This window comes from Onychomys torridus, chromosome 2, assembly GCF_903995425.1.
Source record: "Onychomys torridus chromosome 2, mOncTor1.1, whole genome shotgun sequence".
Lineage (NCBI taxonomy): Eukaryota > Metazoa > Chordata > Mammalia > Rodentia > Cricetidae > Onychomys > Onychomys torridus.
Window position 1 is genome coordinate 2826980 of NC_050444.1, and position 20277 is coordinate 2847256.

The following is a 20277-nucleotide window of genomic DNA, read 5'->3' on the forward strand; positions in this document are numbered from 1 at the left end:
AAGAAAACTTAACTAACATGACTATAAGTTCGATTATCATAGTGACTATTAATCTGTATTTCTTAATAATATATTACAATTTTGAATGAGCTGCATAAACATAGTATCTTAAACAAGAGTAAAAATATACAAACAATGTAAAAAATTGATATTAAATTTGTAATAATGAACCAAAATCCATACCTGAGAAAATTTTAGAATTATGGTTAAGTCTTGGCTGTAGTAGTCTATGAGGCTGCATCATCTTAGCTTGTTGCCTTAAAGATGTTCTGGATGTTGGATCATCTGGGGCATAGCTCCCACTGGAGACATCTCGGGGGCAGGGGTCTTCCTTGAGGGAAACATACTAACCTGGAAGGAATCCACAGAATCTCATCTTCTGTGGAAACAAAAGCAGAAACTCTTTTCCAAAGTAATATATCTTCTGACTTAAACCTTGAAATAAAAACATTTCTAAAATATATAGGCTGGTTTACTATAGCAGCCTTTGCAATCAAATGTCTCTTAGCAGTTAAAAATCCCAAATACAACATAATAATATACAGGATCCAGACTCTGTATATTTTTCTTCTTTACACAGCTTATTTTATTTTTATTATTTTATTTATTTTTAAGGACTTCCTCTACCCTTTTTCTTTTTTATCTCTAGCCTACATAAATCTTTCAACATGCTATAACCAGTTTAGAGGTTTTTTTCCTGTCTGATTCTGTTCTTATTGTATTTCTGTGTGTGTGTGTGTGTGTGTGTGTGTGTGTGTCTGTGTGTGTGTGTGTGTGTGTGTGTGTTCGTTGTTGTTGCTGTTGTTGTTGTTTTTCTGACCAGGAGAGTTTTTAAACTACTAAGCTGTATGGCTAGGACTGAAGCAGCTGATTCTGCCCCACTTGGCTTTTCAACATGGTACAGGTAGCAACAAGTCATGCTTACCACCCATTTCTGGGAAGCAGTATTAAGTAGCATGCCTGTGTTCTTAAGCCTACCAGCAGTGGCTGGGAGAAGTATCTTTGTATCATGACCCATGAGAGACCACAGGAGTCCACCATGTTGCTATTAAAGTCCACCATGACCAAGGAATGCTTGGTCCCATACCATGGCCCATAATGAGACCTGAATTAGGAAGCTGTTCTTGGCTCCATTTTAGTACTTTTTTTTTAAGCTTCCAGGTTTTATATGGAAATTCTTGCCCCATGTGGGCACCAATTGTAGACTAAAGTTTCTTGGTTCTGCCAAGTCCCATCTGAGCAGACACTTTTTTTATAAAATAATCACTCAGAGGATTAATATTAATTACAAACTTTTTGGTTTATAGCTCAGGCTTATTGTTAGTTAGCTATTACATCTTAAATTAACCCATTTATGTTCATCTATGTATTGCTACATGTCTCATGGCTTTACCTGGGTTCTATTACATCTTTCTCCCCTGGTGGCTCACAGGGTCTCTATTGACTCTACCTTTCTTCTCCTTGTATGTCCCTTGGATTTCCTGCCTGGATATAACTTGTCTTATCATAGGCCAAAGCAGCTTATTTATTAACCAATAGTATCAACACATAATCACATCATACAGCATCACTCTCTCATGCTTTGTAAGTAAGTTAAATAAACTCACTATTTTACTGATGTTAAGATAGACTTCAGTGGACTCATAGTGTGTTTGGTCATTGGTGCCTTATCTGGTGTGACTCTCTCCCCAGAAAAAAAAAGTTCACACAATGTTTCCTAAAGGAAAATGCTCCACCAGAGATAAATAACTTTATAAAGTAAGTAATACGTGAAGTCATTACTTAATTTCTCATCACTCTAGGTACAGAAATTTGTTAACTTCCTGGCTAAAGCAGTCTAATCATTCATCTTGTCAGTCATTCAACAATCCAGAAATCTGTTAGTTGCTGAAAGTCTCCTTCCAGGTTTCACATTGCATGATTATTTCTGGTTGTTTCATGTATTTGCATGTTTTCCTAATCTGAGACCTCATCTTTTCTCAATTTTCCTCTCTTCTGTTTTGTTACAAAACCTGTTTAATCTTCTCTCCATATTCCTCACAGAAAAACTTCTCTTACATCAGTTCCCAAGAGTTGACAAGTTACATGAACATGTCTAGCACACTGCATGTCTAGTTTGAACATGTCTTGTATTTCTATTATCACATTAATATTGACTCCTTACACTAATCCATGCATATAATTCTGCTCACAAAAATAAGCCAGGTTGTTGTATTAATACATGATTTTCAATTTCTTCTTCAGAGTTTTTTAGCCTATCTTAAATTTTCATTGTGATAAAATAATATTTTTCTAATAATAAAGTTAAGAGAACTCTCTCTTATGTTAAAAAAATTACAGGCAAATCATTACTTCAGTCACATTCTTACTTATTTAGAAACCATATGTGAAAAGATGTACAGACTTGAGTTGTAAGATAAAAAGGTATTTTATTGAATCAGGTCAAGGAGAATCTGATTGAACTGAATAATCACTTCACATGGCATCTGCTGTTTGAAGACATTGACATACCTTATTTGGAAAGGAGGCTCTCTGAGGAGTATAGTGATATTTTATTTGTACTGAAATGTGATTTTATTTGTATATTATTTATTTGCCTTGGGGTCAGAGCAAGCCATAGCAGAAGCTGGGTGGTGGTAGTGCATGCCTTTAATCCCAGCACTTGGGAGGCAGAGCTAGGCAGATCTCTGTGTTAAAGGATACAGCCAGCATGGAGACATATGCCTTTAATCTCAATACCAACCATAGAAGACCTGGAGGTTTGTACAGACAGGCAGTGATGAGGAAGTCATGTGGTTGGGTTTACAACCAATGAGAAGGCAAAACAGAAAGTCTATAAAAATGAAAAAACACAGACGTAGGTCTCTTGCAGAGAGGAAAGACAGAGCAGCAGTGAAGGGTAAAGTTTTCAGCTCTTCATTCTGTTTCTTATTTAACAAGATGGTTACATCTACATTTGGTGCCTGTAGTGGATAGCCATCCCAGCATTGGCCTGGAAGTTCCAATACCCATTGAGGCTTCGGTAATGGTCATGCCCACAAGGCAGGGCGGAGGAGGAAGCGGAAGACCAAGGATCGGGAAGAGGTCTCTCTCTTGGTTCCCGGACTCTGGACGCTGGAGGTAGACTGAGCAGAGTTCTCCAGAGAACACAGCCGGACTGCACTATACCCTTGCCAGACCCTGTAACCTACCCCTTCATTTGTAAGTACCCCACAAAATAAACCTCCCTTTTAACTACGTGGAGTGGCCTTAATAATTTCACCAATAGGTGCCCAACGTGGCAAGAATTCATTAAAAAATTGCTTGGCTTGGCTTGGCAATGGGTCTGGCTTCTGACCTGGGTGGGCCCAACTCCCTAGCTCAGGCCTAGCTCTGGCATAGCTTGGCTTAGGACTCAGGCCCAACCTACCTTAGCTACAAGGTTACCACTACAACTGGAGTTACTTGCTTAAAAAGCTGGTGCTACCATTCTGGGGAAGACCTGCCCAACTTGGCCCTAGGTTCTGTCCATAGGGCAGGATCCCCCATCCCCACCGGGAAGGTTCTCCATCTCCCAGACCCTCTGGTGATCCTACAACCACCATGCCCTGCCCCCCCCCCCCATCTGCCAGAGACCCCAGCCACTTCCAGAGACATAGAAACCAGAGCCCAGATTCCATCCTGCCCTGGAACACCCATCTGGACCAGAGGTGAATGCCTGGGGTTATAGTCAGACAGGCCCCTACCACTAGTCCTACCCCAAGGCAGGCAGCCATCCCAGGAAGAACTTGCCCAACTTGTCCCCAATTTCTGGCCACTCAGCAGGCCCTGTGGGAAGGCTCCTTTTATCCAAGACTGCAGGCAAACCCTGCAATCTCCACTCCCTTCCCCCACACCCATATGTCCAAGACCCCAGCCACTTCCTGAGACTCAGAGACCAGAACCCAGCTCCCATCTGCCCTGGAACTCTTATCTGGACCCGAGAGACCCCAACCACTTCCAGAGACTTAGAAACCAGCCCCCAGCTTCCATCCTGCCCCAGAACTCCCATCTGGACCAGAGGCCCCAGCTACTATCTTCCTCAGACCTCCCATCTGGACCAGAGCTTCTATCCTGCCCTGGAACTCCCATCTGGACAAGAGGAGCTCCCATCTAGACAGGATAAGGAGACCCCAAGGACTTCCTGAGACTCAGAGTCCAGGCCCCAGGAACCATCCGGCCACCACTCTCATCTGAACCAGAGCTCCCATCAGGCCCAGAGCTTCCATCTGGACCAGAGAGAAGCTCCCTACATCTGTCAGCTCTGACTGGACCAAGTGCACTGATAAGACCAAGAACAAATCCACGAGGAGATGGGCAGATGTCAAAGCAGAAGTACATACAACAAAATAAAGAACAATATAGCATCACCAGAACCTAGCCCTTCTCCAACAGCTAGACCTGAACAGCACAGACTAGAAGAAGCAGAAGAAAACAACCTTATAAGTAACCTCATGAAGAGGCTAGAGCCTTATATAGAAGAAATCAAAAATAAAGTGGAGGAACAAAAACAAAAAATGGGAAGAACACTATAAAAAACTAGAGGAAAGGACAAATAAAGCAGAAGAAATCAATAGTCCCTGAAAGAAATCATGAAAAAGCAATAAAACAGACAAGGGAAACAGTCCAAAACCTGAACAGGGAAATAGAAAAAATGAAGAAGACACTAGCAGAAGGAATGTTAGAAATAGAAAAATCTGAGTAAATGAACAGGAACTTCAGATGCAAGTATAACCAACAGAATACAAGAGATAAAAGAGAGGATCTCTGGTGTTGAAGATACGTTAGAAGAAATAGATTCATCAGTCAAAGAAAACACTAAAGCCAACAAAGTCATGACCCAGAATGTCCAAGAAATTTGGGATACCATGAAAACCAAACCTACAAATAATAGAGATAGAGGCAGGAGAATACCAACTCAAAGGCACAGAAAATATATTTAACAAGATCATAGAAGAAAACTTTCACACCTTAAAGAATGAAATGCCTATGAAGATACAAGAAGCCTATAGAACACCAAACAGACTAGACCCCCCAAAAAAGTCCCCTCACCACATAATAATTAAACAACTAATCATACAGAATAAAGAACATTAAGGGATGCAAAGGAAAAAGGCCAAGTGACTTATAAAGGCAAACCAATCAAAATAGCACCCGATTTCTCAATGGAGCCTTTGAAAGCCAGAAGGACCTGGACAGATATAATGCAGACACTAAGAGACCATGGATGCCAGCCTAGACTAATATAACCAGCAAAACTTTCAATCATCATAGATAGAGTGAACAAGACATTCCAAGACAAAGCTGGATTTAAACAATACTTATCCACAAACTCAGCCCAACAGAAAGCACTAGAAGGAAAATTCCAACCCAAGGAAGTCAGATAAACCCTCAAAAACACAGGCAATAGTTAACAGCACAACAGTAAACCCCAAAGAAGAGAAGCACACACACACTACCACCAAAAAAAAATCAAAATAATAACAGGAGTGAACAATCACTGGTTATTAATATCCCTTAATATCAATGGAATTAATTCACTTATAAAAAGACACAGACTAACAGAATGGATATGAAAACAGGACCCATCTTTCTGCTGCATACAAGAAACACACCTCAAATTCAAAGATAGACACCTCCTAAGAATAAAAGGCTGGGAAAAGACTTTCCGATCAAATGGTCTTAAGAAGGAAGCTAGTTTAGCCATCCTAATATCAAGCAAAATAGACTTCAAACTAAAATCAATCAAAAGAGATGATGAAGGACATTACATACTAATCACAGGAAAGATCCAACAAGATCAAGTTTCAATTCAAAACATTTATGCCCCAAACACAAGAGCATCCACATATGTAAAAGAAACATTGCTAAAGCTTGAATCACATATAAAACTCCACACATTAATAGTGGGTAACTTCAACACCCCACTTTCACCTCTGGACAGATCAGCCAAATTGAAACTTAACAGAGACATAATGGACTTAACTGATGTTATGGCTCAAATGGACTTAATCCGTATCTACAGAAAATACCAACCGAACAAAAAAGAATATACCTTCTTCTCAGCATCCCATGGAACCTTCTCTAAAGTCGACCATACTTGGCCACAAAGCAAATCTCAACAGATACAAAACAATTGCAATAACCTCCTGTGTTCTATCAGACCACCATGGTTTAAAGTTAGATTTCAACAAAAACAACAGAAATCCTACAATCTCATGGAAACTGAATAATGCCCAACTGAATCACCAATGGGATAAGGAAAAAATAAAGAAAGAAATTAAACAGTTCCTAGGGAGCAATGAAAATGAATACACCACATAACCAAACTTATGGGACACTATGAAAGCAGTGCTAAGAGGGAAATTCATGGCACTAAATGCCCACATAAAGAAGTTGGAGAAGTCTCACACTAGCGACTTAACAGCACACCTGAAAGCTCTAGAACAAGAAGAAAAAAAGTCTCCCAGGAGGAACAGACACCAGGAAATTATCAAATTGAGAGATGAAATTAATAATACAGAAATAAAGAGAACAATAAAAAGGACTGATGAAACAAACAGTTGGTTCTTTGAGAATATCAACAAAATAGACAAGCCCTTATCCAAACTAACCAAAAGACAGAGAGAGATCATCCAAATTAACAAAATCAGAAATGGAAAGGGGGACATAACAACAGACAATGAGGAAATCCAGAGAATCATCAGGTCATACTTCAAAAACCTCTACTCCACAAAACTAGAAAATCTAAAAGAAATGGATAATTTTCTGGTTAAGTACCACATACCTAAGTTAAATCAAGAACAGATAAACCATTTAAATAGTCCAATAACCCCTAAGGAAATAGAATCAGTCATTAAAAGTTTCCCAACCAAAAAAAAAAGCTCAGGTCCACATGGTTTCAGTGCAGAATTCTACCAGATCTTCAAAGAAAACTTAATACCAATACTCTTTAAATTGTTCCACACAATAAAAGCAGAAGGAATATTACCAAACTCCTTCTATGAAGCTACAATTACCCTGATTCCTAAACCAAAGAAAGATGCAACAAAGAAAGAGAACTACAGACCGATCTCCCTCATGAACATTGATGCAAAAATACTCAATAAAATACTGGCAAACAGACTGCAAGAACACATCAAAACAATTATCCACCATGATCAAGTAGGCTTCATTTCAGGGATGCAAGGGTGGTTCAACATACAAAAGTCCATCAATGTAATACACCATACAAACAAACTCAGAGAAAAAAACCACATGATCATCTCACTAGACACCGAAAAGGCATTTGACAAAATCCAACACCCCTTCATGATAAAGGTCTTGGAGCGATCAGGAATACAGGGAACATACCTAAAAACAATAAAGGCAATCTACAGCAAGCCGACAGCCAACATCAATTTAAATAGAAAGAAACTAAAAGCAATACCACTAAAATCAGGGACAAGGCAAGGTTGTCCCCTCTCCCCATACTTATTCAATATATTACTTGAAGTTCTAGCCAGAATAATAACACAAAATAAGGAGACTAAGGGGATACAAATTGGAAAGGAAGAAGTCAAGCTATCCCTATTTGCAGATGACATGATAGTATACATGAGTGACCCCAAAAATTCAAACAAAGAACTGAAACAGCTTATAAACATCTTCAGCAACATAGCAGTATACAAGATCAACTCAAAAAAATCAGTAGCCCTCCTATATAAAATAGAAAAACAGGCTGAGAAGGAAATCAGACATACATCACCCTTTATAATAGCCACAAATGATATGAAATACCTTGGGGTTACTCTAACTAAGCACGTGAAGGACCTATATGACAAGAACTTTAAGTCCCTGAAAATGTAATTGAAGACAATGTCAGAAAATGGAAAGACCTCCCATGCTCATGGATAGGGAGGATTAACATAGTAAAAATAGCAATCTTACCAAAAGCAATCTACAGATTCCATGCATCCCCATCAAATTACCAACACAATTCTTCACAGACCTGGAAAGAATAATACTCAACATCATATGGAAAAACAAAAAAATCCAGGATAGCCAAAAGAATCCTATACAATAAAACAACCTCTGGAGCTATCACAATCCCCAAACTAAAGCTCTATTGTAGAGCTACTGTAATAAAAACAGCTTGGTACTAGCATAAAAACTGACATGTGGACCAATGGAAATGAATTAAAGACCATGACATTAACCTGCACACCTATGAACGTATAATTTTTGACAAAGATGCCAAAAATGTAAATGGCAAAAAGAAAGCATCTTCAATAAATGGTGCTGGCATAACTGGATGTCCACATGTAGAAGGCTGCAAATAGATCTATATCTGTCACCGTATACAAAACTTAAGTCTAAGTGGATCAAAGACCTCAATATAAATCCAGTGACTCTAAACCTGATAGAAGAGAAAGTGGGAAGTAGTCTTGAATGCATTGGCACCAGAGATCACTTTCTAAATATAACACCAGTATCACAGACACTGAGAGAAACAATCAATCAATGGGACCTGTTGAAACTGAGAAACTTTTGTAGAGCAAAGGATATGGTCAACAAGATAAGGTGACAGCCTAAAGAATGGGAAAAGGTCTTCACCAACCCCACATCTGACAGAGGACTGATATCCAGAATATAAAAAGAACTCAAGAAATTAGACATCAAAATGCCCAACAGTCCAATTAAGAAATGGGCTATAGAACTAAACAGAGCCTTCTCAACAGAGGAAGCTCAAATGGCTGAAAGACATTTAAGGAATTGCTCAACATCCCTAATCATCAGGGAAATGCAAATCAAAATGACTCTGAGATACCACCTTACACCTGTCAGAATGGCTAAGATCAAAAGCACAGAAGACAGCTTATGCTGGAGAGGATGTGGAGCAAGGGGAACTCTCCTTCCCTGCTGATGGGGATGTAAGCTTGCACAGCCACTTTGGAAATCAATATGGTGCTTCCTTAGAAAATTGGGAATCCATCTCCCCCAAGACCCAGCTATAGCACTCTTGGGCATATACCCAAGGATTGCTCAATCATACCACAAGGGCATATGCTCAGCTATGTTCATATCAGCATTTTTTTTAATCCCCAGAACCTTGAAACACCCTAGATGCCCTTCAACTGAAGAATGGATAAAGAAAATATGGTACATATACACAATGGAGTACTACTCAGCAGAGAAAAACAATGACATCATGAGGTTTGCAGGCAAATGGGGGATCTTCAAAAAAATCATCCCAAGTGAGGTAACCCAAACTCAGAAAGGCAAACATGATATGTACTCACTCATAGGAGGATACTAGATGTAAAACAAAGATAACTAGACAACTCCAGGGAGGCTACCTAGAACACGGGACCCTAGGAAAGTTACAGGGATTGCCCAATGACAGAGAAATGGATGAGATCTACATGAACAACCTGGATAACAGTGGGAGTAATTAAGGGCAAGTTTCAAGGGAAAGAGTGCTTAGGGGAGCCAGAGATTCCAGCTGGATCAAGAACAGAAAGGGAGAACAAGGAAAAACAGACCATGATAAATGAAGACTACATGAGAACAGGAAGAAGCAAAGTGCTAGAGAGGTCGCCAGAAATCCACAATGATACATCAACTGTAGACTACTGGCAATGGTCGAGAGAAAGCCTGATCTGACCTAGTCTGGTGATCAAATGGCCAAATACCCTAACTGTTGTGCTGGAACTCTCATCCAGTGACTGATGGAAGTGGATGCAGAGATCCTCAGCCAGGCACCAGGTGGAGCTCCAGGAGTCCAATTATCAAGAAAGAGGGACTGTAAGAGAGTGAATTGTTGAGACCATGATTGGAAAAGCACAGGGACAAATAGCCAAACTAATGGAAACACATGAATTATGAACCAAAAGCTGTGGAGCCCCCAACTGGATCAGGCCCTCTGGATATGTGAGACAGTTGAATAGCTTGAACTGTTTGGGAGACACCCAAGCATTGGGACTCAGAATTGTCCTTAGTGCATGAGCTGACTGTTTGGAATCTTGGGCTTACATAGGGACACTTTGCTCAGCCTGCATGGAGGGGACTGGACCTGCCTGTAGTGAAACCATTAGGTTGACTTGAATCCCCAGACGTGTCTTGACCCTGGAGAAGATGGGAATTGGGGATAGGGGGTGGGGGGAAGGCGGGGGCAGAGGTGGGATGGGGGAGGAGAGGGGAACCCATTGCTGATGTGTAAAATTAAACCACAAATATAATAAATAAAAAAGGAAGAAAAAAAGAAATGAAAAAAATTCTACATGATAGTAACTAACATAAGACAAGTTATGTGGCATAATGAAATAAAGATATTGCTAAAATAGAAAAAAAAAAAAAAACGCCGGTGCTATGTACAACGCAGGCCTGTGGGAGCTACGACTAATTGCAATAGCTTCATGCACCTGCAGATAGGCTGCTTTTGGCTGAAATGCCAGCATGATGTGTCAGAACTTAAGGAAGCCAGAGCCCAAGGGAACAGGGAACATGTCGTTGGATTCAAGCTTTTAGTCAGAACATAGCTATACTTTCTTGCTCTCTCTCTCTCTCTGGATTCCCACCTGGGATGCTAGATAGCTGTTTTAAAATTCCCTCAGATTTCTACTGTTCTACACAGAATTGGTAAGTCAATTATATCAGATATTTTAAAGGAAACTATTTAAAAGAGATTTTTTTTCCACATTAAAAAAAATGGGTTTTATGTGTACATTGGAAGAAAATTGGGCAGTCTGATAATGGAACAACTAAATGAGAAGATCGAATTATGTACATTATTATTCTTCTTATCCTTATTTTACTATTTAAAATGATAGTCAATTTAAGTGCCAGGATAAAAATTTTAGAAAAACCAGTTAAACCTGTTAAAATGAATTATAGAGAAATTCAGATTCAGACAGAAGAAATTAGCAGTGAATTTGTTTCAGATTGGATTATAAGGTTACAGAAAGAAAGCCTGTTTTCACACAATCACCCTTAATTTATCCGGTAACCATACCACAGCTACCTGGTCAAGTGAATACACAAAATATTTGGACTCCAGTTGAAATGTTAGACTTATGAAGGTTTAAGGAGGCAATAGAATCTTATGGCATGCCTTCCCATATGTAAAGCAAATGTTAAACTTCTGGTCAACTTATACTAGGATCCACAGGACTGGAAGGAGCTGTCACAGGCTGTTCTGGAACCGGACAACAGCTCCAGTGGCAAATGTGGTTCAAAGAGGAAGCTAAAAACATAGCAAAACAATGTAGGGATAAAGGTACACAATACTTCCAGGATCAGCTTGTTGGAGAAGACCAATATGCTGCAGCACAAGCACAATATTTTATAATATCCAAATGTTTATATGATATCCCAACAATAATTCTATGTTGAATGGCAAACTTGAATGCATGGGACAGAGTTGAGGAACCAGGAAAGAAAACTGAGTCATTTACAAAGGTTATAACAGGGCCCAAAAGAATCTATCACAGATTTCTGACAAAGTCTGGCTTCAGCAGTAAATAGAATGGTCCTGAATTCAGAAGCTAGCCAGATAGTAATTGAATCTTTGGCTTTTGAGAATGCAAATGCAGCATGCAAGAGAATAATCGGGCTGGTAAAGGCAAGATATGCACCCTTGGAAGATTGGATTAGAGATACGGTTAATATTGAGGCTCATGATCATAATAATATGTGGGTAGGAGAAGCAATTTCAAGAGGTTTGAGGCATGTCAGATGTTTTGGATGTGGAAAGCAAAGATATTTGAAAAGGGACTGTAAACTGGGCACTTCTAGGAACAATGTCAACAGAATGCCCCTTCCTTCTGGAGTATGCAGAAGGTGTGGTAAGGGAAGACACTGGACCAATGAATGTAGATCAACAAGGAACAGACAAGGCAATAATTTGCCTCAGTCTTCGGGAAACTACCAGAGGGGCCTCAGGCAGGCCCCTACAGTGAACCAGTTCAGATCTTTCCTGCAATCGTAGAGGAGACACATACTCAGAGCAATTAAATAACCAAATGCCTATTGGAATAAACCAGGCTACTCAGAGTAATAGAACAACTGAGACAGAGAAAACAGAAAATTCAGGAGAAACCATAAATGAAATTTTTTTGGCAAACTTCTATAAATGAACAAAGACCAAAATTAACAATACAAATAAATGCTCTTTTGTTGCCTGGTCTGGTAGTCACAGGTGCTGATGTGACCATAATTGCACCAGAATTTTGGCATCCAACTTGGCCTGTTCAGAAGGCAAATGTTCAAATGTTAGGAATTGGAACATTATCTCAAGTGAAACAGAGTGCAAGATGGCTCAAATGTATAGGTCCAGAAAGACAGAGAGGCAAATTAAAACCATATGTGGCTAACATAGCTATGAACCTGTGGGGTCAAGGCCTCTTAAAACAATGGAATACTCAGATTAACATCCCTCCAACCTCAGTAATAAATCATAAACTAGCACATGTTTCTGAGAGAAATATTAGAAGGTATTATTCTAATGAGTGGTCACCATCCATCCATATTATACAAGAAAAGGGCACAAAAACTGATGATCTTCCAAAGACACCAACAGCTCTACCTTTAAAATGGTTAACAGACAAGCCAGTATGGGTTCATCAGTGGCCTTTAACAACAGAGAAACTCCAGGCTTTAGAAGAGCTGGAAGAAGAACGGTTAAATGCTCAGCATATTGAAGAATCTACCAGCCCTTGGAATTCTCCTGTATTTGTTATTTAAAAGAAATCTGGTAAATGGAGAATGGTAACAGACCTTGAAGCAATCAACAAAGTAATTCAGCCAATGGGCTCTCTACAATCTGGAATTGCTTTGCCTACTCTGTTACCTAAACGATGGCCTCTCATAGTTATTGATGTAAAAGACTGTTTCTTTTCAATACCCTTACAAGAAAAAGCCAGAGAAAGATTTGTTTTCATGGTGCCTACTTACAATAATTCTCAACTGGTTAGAAGACTTCAATGAAGAGTCCTCCCACAGGGAATGTTGAATAGTCCAACCCTGTACAACAGCCCTTGGAAGTGATACATAAAAAATTTCCTAAATCTATAATTTATCATTATATGGATGATATTTTACTAGCTGACTCAAATGCAGATACTTTAGAAAGAATGTTTGAAGAAGTAAAGAAAATATTGCCTTGCTGGGGATTACAAATTGCTCCTGAAAATATACAAAGAGAAGATTCTATTAATTATTTAGGGTGTAAAATAGAGCTACAAAAAATTAGACCTCAAAAGGTGCAAATTAGGAGAAATCACCTACAGACTCTTAATGACTTTCAAAGATTATTTGGAGACATTTCTCATCTATGAACTATTGTTGGGGTAAAAAATGATGAACTGAATAATTTGTTCAAAACCTTAGAAGGTGATAATCACTTAAATAGTCCAAGAGAATTATCACCTGAAGGTTAGAAATAATTAGCCTTGGTAGAAAAGAAAGTTCATGAAGGACACATGGATTATATCGATCCAAAGCTGGATTTCATTTTGGTTATTTTACCTTCTAAGCATTCTCCTACAGGAATATTAATGCAGAGAGAAGATATTATATTGGAATGTATATTTTTACCATATAAACTGAATAAAAAATTAAAAACTTATGTGGAAAAAAAATCTCTGACTTAATTTTGAAAGGAAATTTGAGACTTTGTCAATTAGCAGGAATAGACCCAGCAGAAATTGTTGTATCTTTAACTAAAGAGGGCACTGAAAAATTATGGACAGAAAGTGAACCTTGGCAAAGAGCTTGCAGCAATTTTTTGGGAGAAATTAACAGCAAATATTCCAAAACATTAGAATTGATCTTATAAAAAAAAAGCTGATTGGATCTTGCCTCAAATTGTACAGGAAAAGCCCATGTCTGGGGTTCATATATTTTATACAGATGCCAACAAACAAGCAAAGCCAGGTTACAAATCAGAAAATTTAAGTAAAGTGGTTCAAAGTCCTTATAATTCAGTTCAAAAATCGGAATTGTATACTATTCTGTTGGTATTAATGGATTTTTCAGAACCTCTCAACATAGTTACTGACTCTCAGTATGCTGAAAGAGTGGTATTACATATTGAGACTGCAGAATTTATCCCTGATGCTTCAGAATTAACTTCACCATTTATTCAATTACAAGAAACAATCATGGAAAGGAGTCATCCTTTATATATAACTCATATCTGATCCCATACTGGTCTGCCAGGCCCTCTAGCACAAGGTAATGATGAGATTGATAACCTAGTGATAGGAAATGTGCTGGAGCCCTCAGGATTTCATAAAAGAAACATCATGTCAAAAGTAAATGTTTAAAAAAGGATTTTTCCATAACCTGGCAACAAGCTAAGGAAATTGTAAAGAAATGTCCTACTTGTTCCTTCTATAATCAGACACCATTACCAGCAGGATGTATCCCAAAGGGTACTCAGAGGAATGAAATCTGGCAGATGGATGTGCTTCACTTTGCAGAACTTGGAAAATTGAAATATGTACACCATACTATTGATACTTATTCAGGATTTCAATTGGCGACTGCTTTAAGTTCTGAAAAAGCTGATTCTGTAATCACTCATTTGCTAGAAGTTATGGACATCATGGGTATACCTGCACAAATTAAAACTGACAATGCTCCAGCATATGTCTCTATTAAAATGAAACAGTTTTTTGCTTATTATAATATAAAGCATATTACAGGTATACCACATAATCCTACAGGCCAAGCAGTTACAGAAAGATCCAACAGAACTCTAAAGGACATGATAAATAAACAGAAAGGGGTATCAAAACCCCCAGAAATAGACTGCACAATGCTCTATTAACTTTGAATTTTCTCATTGTTAATGAGAAAGGAACAACAGCTGCAGAGAGACATTGGATAACAGAAAATAAAACTACAGTATTAAATCAGCCTATATACATCAAGGATGTGCTGACCTCAGAATGGAAACCAGGATATGTGTTACGTTGGGGACGAGGTTTTGCTACAGGAGAAGATAAGCTGTGGGTACCATCAAAATTGATAAAGGTTCCATTTGAACAAGACAGACCTCTTAATTAGAGGAGGTGATAGTTCATCAACCAACATGACCATCCAGTTTAAACTCACTTATACCATTAATACATGCCTTTTCATTTAATCAGATGTAACTTGCCAAAAGGGAAATTCCCCAAAATTAGTCTTGGGGAAGGTTTTTTGTTTGTTTTGTTTTGTTTTTTGTTTTTTGTTTTTTGTTTGTTTTTTGGCTTTTAGGAGAATGAAGGCAAAGGAATCTGAAGAATACTGGACAAATGAGACAACTGAAAAAAAAGGGACAAATCGTCTATCCCAGGAAACAGAGTAAAATGGCCTATTGGTATATCATCTATAAAATTTCCTAAGTCTTCCTAAATGTTTGTTTCTGCTCTTCTCTAAAAAAGTTAACACTATTGGTCTTCTTGTAGTCCCAGTTCAATTAAAGTTTAAAGCTGACTTTGGAGTTGGAGAATGGCTCTCTCCTTCTTTAAACTCAAGCATGTTGTTAAAAGGAAAATGCAAACTCCCTGTATCATACCAGAAGAAAGCCATCTTCTGCCATGGGACAGGAGAAAAACCAAATTAATTAAGGGACTATTCTATTACTAATCTCAATTCTTTGATTCTATTCTGATTCTTTAAACCTTTCTTAAAGTATGAATTTTATATACCTTTTAAACTTCGTTAAGATAATAATGGTCATATAGAGTACTAACTAATTTTAGAAAAAAAGGCTTCGATTAGGTGCCTATACATATCTTTGTGTTCGAGTCTTTTATCAGTTTTCTGCAGGAAATCAATGCCAGGCCTAACAACTGAAATCTCCAGGAAGAAGATAGGGCCCCATAATGACAATTCCACATGGACAATAGTAATATCACTAAGCTGAACAAACATCATCTACAGATCAGCTTTGGACTACAGAGTGCTTAGAGCAATTCTGAGATGGCTAGCTGAGATGATCCAGTTTCAAAGACTACTTGGATAAGGACTTGAGATAAACTCTGAACTTTGGCATTATGGATAACATAATTCCTAGAATTTGACAATTAACCCCGAATTTTTCTTTTCAGAATAAAGATACCTTCACCCATACCCAGCAGGAAGCAATTTTAAGACTACAACGCCCACATTCGCAAAGGGGTGGTGTGGGGTGGGTGGGTTTTTTGGTCTTTTAATGGGTTTTGTGTCTGGAATAGTTTTCATTGTTTAGGAGCATTGGTTACAAGTTGTTAAGAGTTAGGAAAAGGGCTAGGCAAAGGAGATTAGATTTAACATGCTTGTTTAAAAAAAGGGAGAGAGAAAAGAAAAAGACAACTAGTTTTAAATACTTTACATTGGATTGGATTATTTTATATTGTATACAAATTATATATATATATATATATATATATATATACATACATATACACACACACACACACACACATATATATATATATATATATATATATATATATATATATATAGAGAGAGAGAGAGAGAGAGAGAGAGAGAGAGAGGGAGAGATTGTTAGAATATGCCATATTCGTATTTCTAATCTTGTTCAAGATGTTGTACTTATACCATTAATTTAACACAGTAATGCAATTTGCTAATCCTTGAATGTTATTATTACTAAATCTTAGGATATATAGAAATGAAAGTTAATAGTTAGACATTACAATCGAACTTGTAGTCATATTAGGTGTGTTTTCAAGGTTGAACAGATATATTTTAGATAGATAGGTCATCTTCATACCCTTCAGAGACCTACAGAGTATGACATTTAAAATGTCAATATCTTAGGAATTTTTCTTTTTTGTTATGACTATGAGACATGTCAGCTCCTGGCAGTACCTATCTACTTCATAGAAAATATGGGCATTGAAGAAACTGCATATGGAGTTAACTTTCGTCGTGGCAAAAGTTAGCCACTGGACAACAAAATATCCTCAAATCAAGTGCTGACAAACAGGACAGACAGGACATGAAACAAAGGACTACCGATTCTTCCCAAAACAAGTGTGGTTTTATCTTTAACAAAAGGCATCTTCTGAAGCCAGGACAATATGGCAACATCCCTGAAGTGAGTGGCCTTTGCAATCTGTAAAAGGTACCATGCCCTTTTCTTCAAAGGCAACTGAACAGGGCGTGGGCCAATGGCTTCTGAGGTGCAGTAGAACAGCAGATGAAACAGTTATTCTTGAAGAATAACTAACCTCACCCCTCTCAATAGTAGACTGGCATTTAATAGAGGGATGTGGAGAAGAATGGGATGCCAAGATGAAGACACACACACACACACACACACACACACACACACACACACACACACAAGAAGAATGGACAGCTGAATTAAAAAAACATCAATAATTTCCAGAATTTAAAATCCTGAATCATGACATGACACTAATGGAATTCAGATGTTTCTGGTACATGGACTGCTCTTACCAAATGTGAGGTCGAACTGTGTACCTTGTGTACATCCTAGTTCACAAAAGAGTCTGTCAGATACACTAAGCCTATAGGCTGAAGATGATGCCCCAACACTGCGGAGAAACCTCAGGTGACTATCCAGGCAGCTGGCTGTTTCTGTCAACTCACAGATTTTTGGGAAGCTGCTTGCATGCACTTCCTGTTTTTATTTTTTATTAGTTAGTATTATTTCCTTCTTGGGTCTCTGAGGGAGTTGAAGATCAGTTAGTTATAGTTATAGTTTTCCTTGTTAAGAATTTCAGAAAAGAAACTCACTAGAGGTATAAGTGTATAAATTTGAAAAACATGATAAGACAGTTCCATTAGTAATATAAGTTAGGATAGAAAGTGAATCAGGTACATTTTGGACTTACCAAAATAGGATAGATAATGCAATTATTTTCTCTGAATTTGTCAAATGCAAATGGACTAGACATTGTTTAGGTATTTATTGCTTGTATATATGGTATATAGTCATTGTACTTTTGTATATAGTTTTTCTTTATATTAGTTATAACTTTTTTCCTTTTATTAAAATAGAAAAAGGGAAATATATTGATATTTTATTTGTATTGAAATGTAATTTTATTTGTATGTTAATAAAGTTGCCTTGGGGTCAGAGCAAGCCATAGCAGAAGCTGGGCGGTGGTGGTGCACACCTTTAATCCCAGCACTTGGGAGGCAGAGCCAGGCAGATCTCTGTGTTCAAGGACACAGCCAGCATGGGGACACACGCCTTTAATCTCAACACCAACCATAGAAGACCTGGAGGTCTGTACAGACAGGCAGTGATGAGGAGGTCATGTGGCTGGGTTTACAACCACTGAGAAGGCAGAAAGAAAAAACACAGAAGTAGGTCTCTTGCAGAGAGGAAAGACAGAGCAGCAGCGAAGGGTAAGGTTTTCAGCTCTCAGCTATTGCTGTGACCCCTTGGCTTTTAACTCTGCAATTGGCTCTGTGTTCCTTATTTAACAAGACAGTTACATCTACAGAGGAGCTTGAGTTCCTAGAGAACAAAAGTACAGTGGGGATGCTCAACCTCTGGGCCTATGTGAAACACATGAAAGGCCAGAATCAGGAAGCCCTGCAGAGATTGAAAGAAGCAGAAGCCTTGATCCAGACAGAGCAGTTGGGCAAGAGAAGCCTGGTGACCTGTGGCAACTGTGCCTGGGTACGTTACCAGTGGGCAGCTTGGCAGAAGCCCAGACCTACCTGGACAAGGTGGAGAACACGTGCAAGGAATCGGGCAGCCCTTCCACTATACTGTGGAGTGTGCTGAGATGGACTGTGAGCAAGGCTGGGCCTTGCTGAAGTGTGGAGGACAGAATTATCTAGCCACGGGCTACTTTGAAATGGCTCTGAGAGTGGAGCCTGAAAACCCTGAATACAACATTGGCTATGCAGTTGCAGCCTATCACATAGACTTTGATGACAACAAAATATCTCTAGAACCCCTAAAGAAGGCAGTCAGGTTAAATTCAGAAGATCCAAATATTAAAGTGTATTTTGCCCTGAAGCTTCAGGATGTAGGAGAAGCAGATGAAGCAAAAACACACATTGAAGAAGCCCTCAGTAGCACATCCTGCCGACACTATACCTTTTGCTTTATAGCCAAGTATTACCGAAGTAAAGGCTGCATAGACAATGCTCTCCCACTGCTATACAGGGCCTTGCAGGTGTCCCCTTCCTCTGGCTACCTGAATTACCAATTATGGCTCTTCTACCATCGACAAGTGATGCAACTGAGGACATCCAGCAATAAGATGGCCCAAAGGCAGGCGGCACAACAGACCCTTTTTGAATTTCATGAGGCTGTGAAACTCAGGCCCACCTTTGAGATGGCTTATGTTTGCATGGCTGAAGTACATGAAGAAATTGGCCAATATTCATAAGCAGATGCAAATTTCCTGTTGGCACTGAACATGAATCTTCAGTGTCACAAAGATCAGGATATCCATTTACACTATGCCCGTTACCAAAACTTTCATTGGAAATCAGAGGACGAGGCGATCACCCACTACTTAATAGGTCTTTATCAAAAAACAACAACAACAAAACAGCTTTGTCTGGAGGAAACTACTGGCAGCTTTAGAGAGAATGGCCACAAGATGTGCTCGCCAGCATGTTCAACTTGTGGAGAGCTATATCTTGCTTGGCTTAGTCCACAAACTGAAAGGGAACAAGGAAGAGGCCCTGCAGTGCTATAAGTTGGCTTTTAGGCTCACTGGGGTTGTGAACTGTAAGTTTTGAATGCAGCTCACCTCTGTGAAGTGAATGTACTCAGAAACTGAGGAGGTCAGGAACCCTCAGTTATTTCTCCAAACTCTTTGTCATGCCTCATTGTGGTGTCTATAAGGAACTTGCACCTCACTGCACCAGCTCAGTTACTGACCAGGACTGACACCTGCTAATGTGCACTCCCTTGAGCTGTGGGATCCTAGGACATCTTTTCTTTATGTCTGTGTCTTGGGAATGAAAGTCTTCCATCCTCTGCCTTCCAGTTTCCTGGACAAAGAAGTCTTCTCCAAGGAAGCTTTCACCTTAGGTCAGCAGATACTCTTAGTACTGTGTAGTGTCAGAGAAAACCAAGTGAGCAAAGTGGAGGGTTTGAAAACTGAGAGATCTCACCTTACTGCAGAATCTTTTACAGCTAATAAGAGTCTTAAGTTTGGGGAAAGCCAAGCAAAGGAAACCTGCCAGGACCTTACAGACAGAATGACATAAGGAGATTCGTCCAGTTTTTCTGTACTATTGATAGTGTGTTATATGTGATGTTTACCCATCAACTAAAGTATA

General features: G+C 38.9%; 1 pseudogene; it reads left to right on the top strand.

Moving 5' to 3' along the window:
* The window catches only part of LOC118577410, a 31354-nt pseudogene extending 11623 nt beyond the window's left edge, over nt 1–19731 (top strand).
* The last annotated feature ends 546 nt before the right edge of the window (nt 19732–20277 follow it).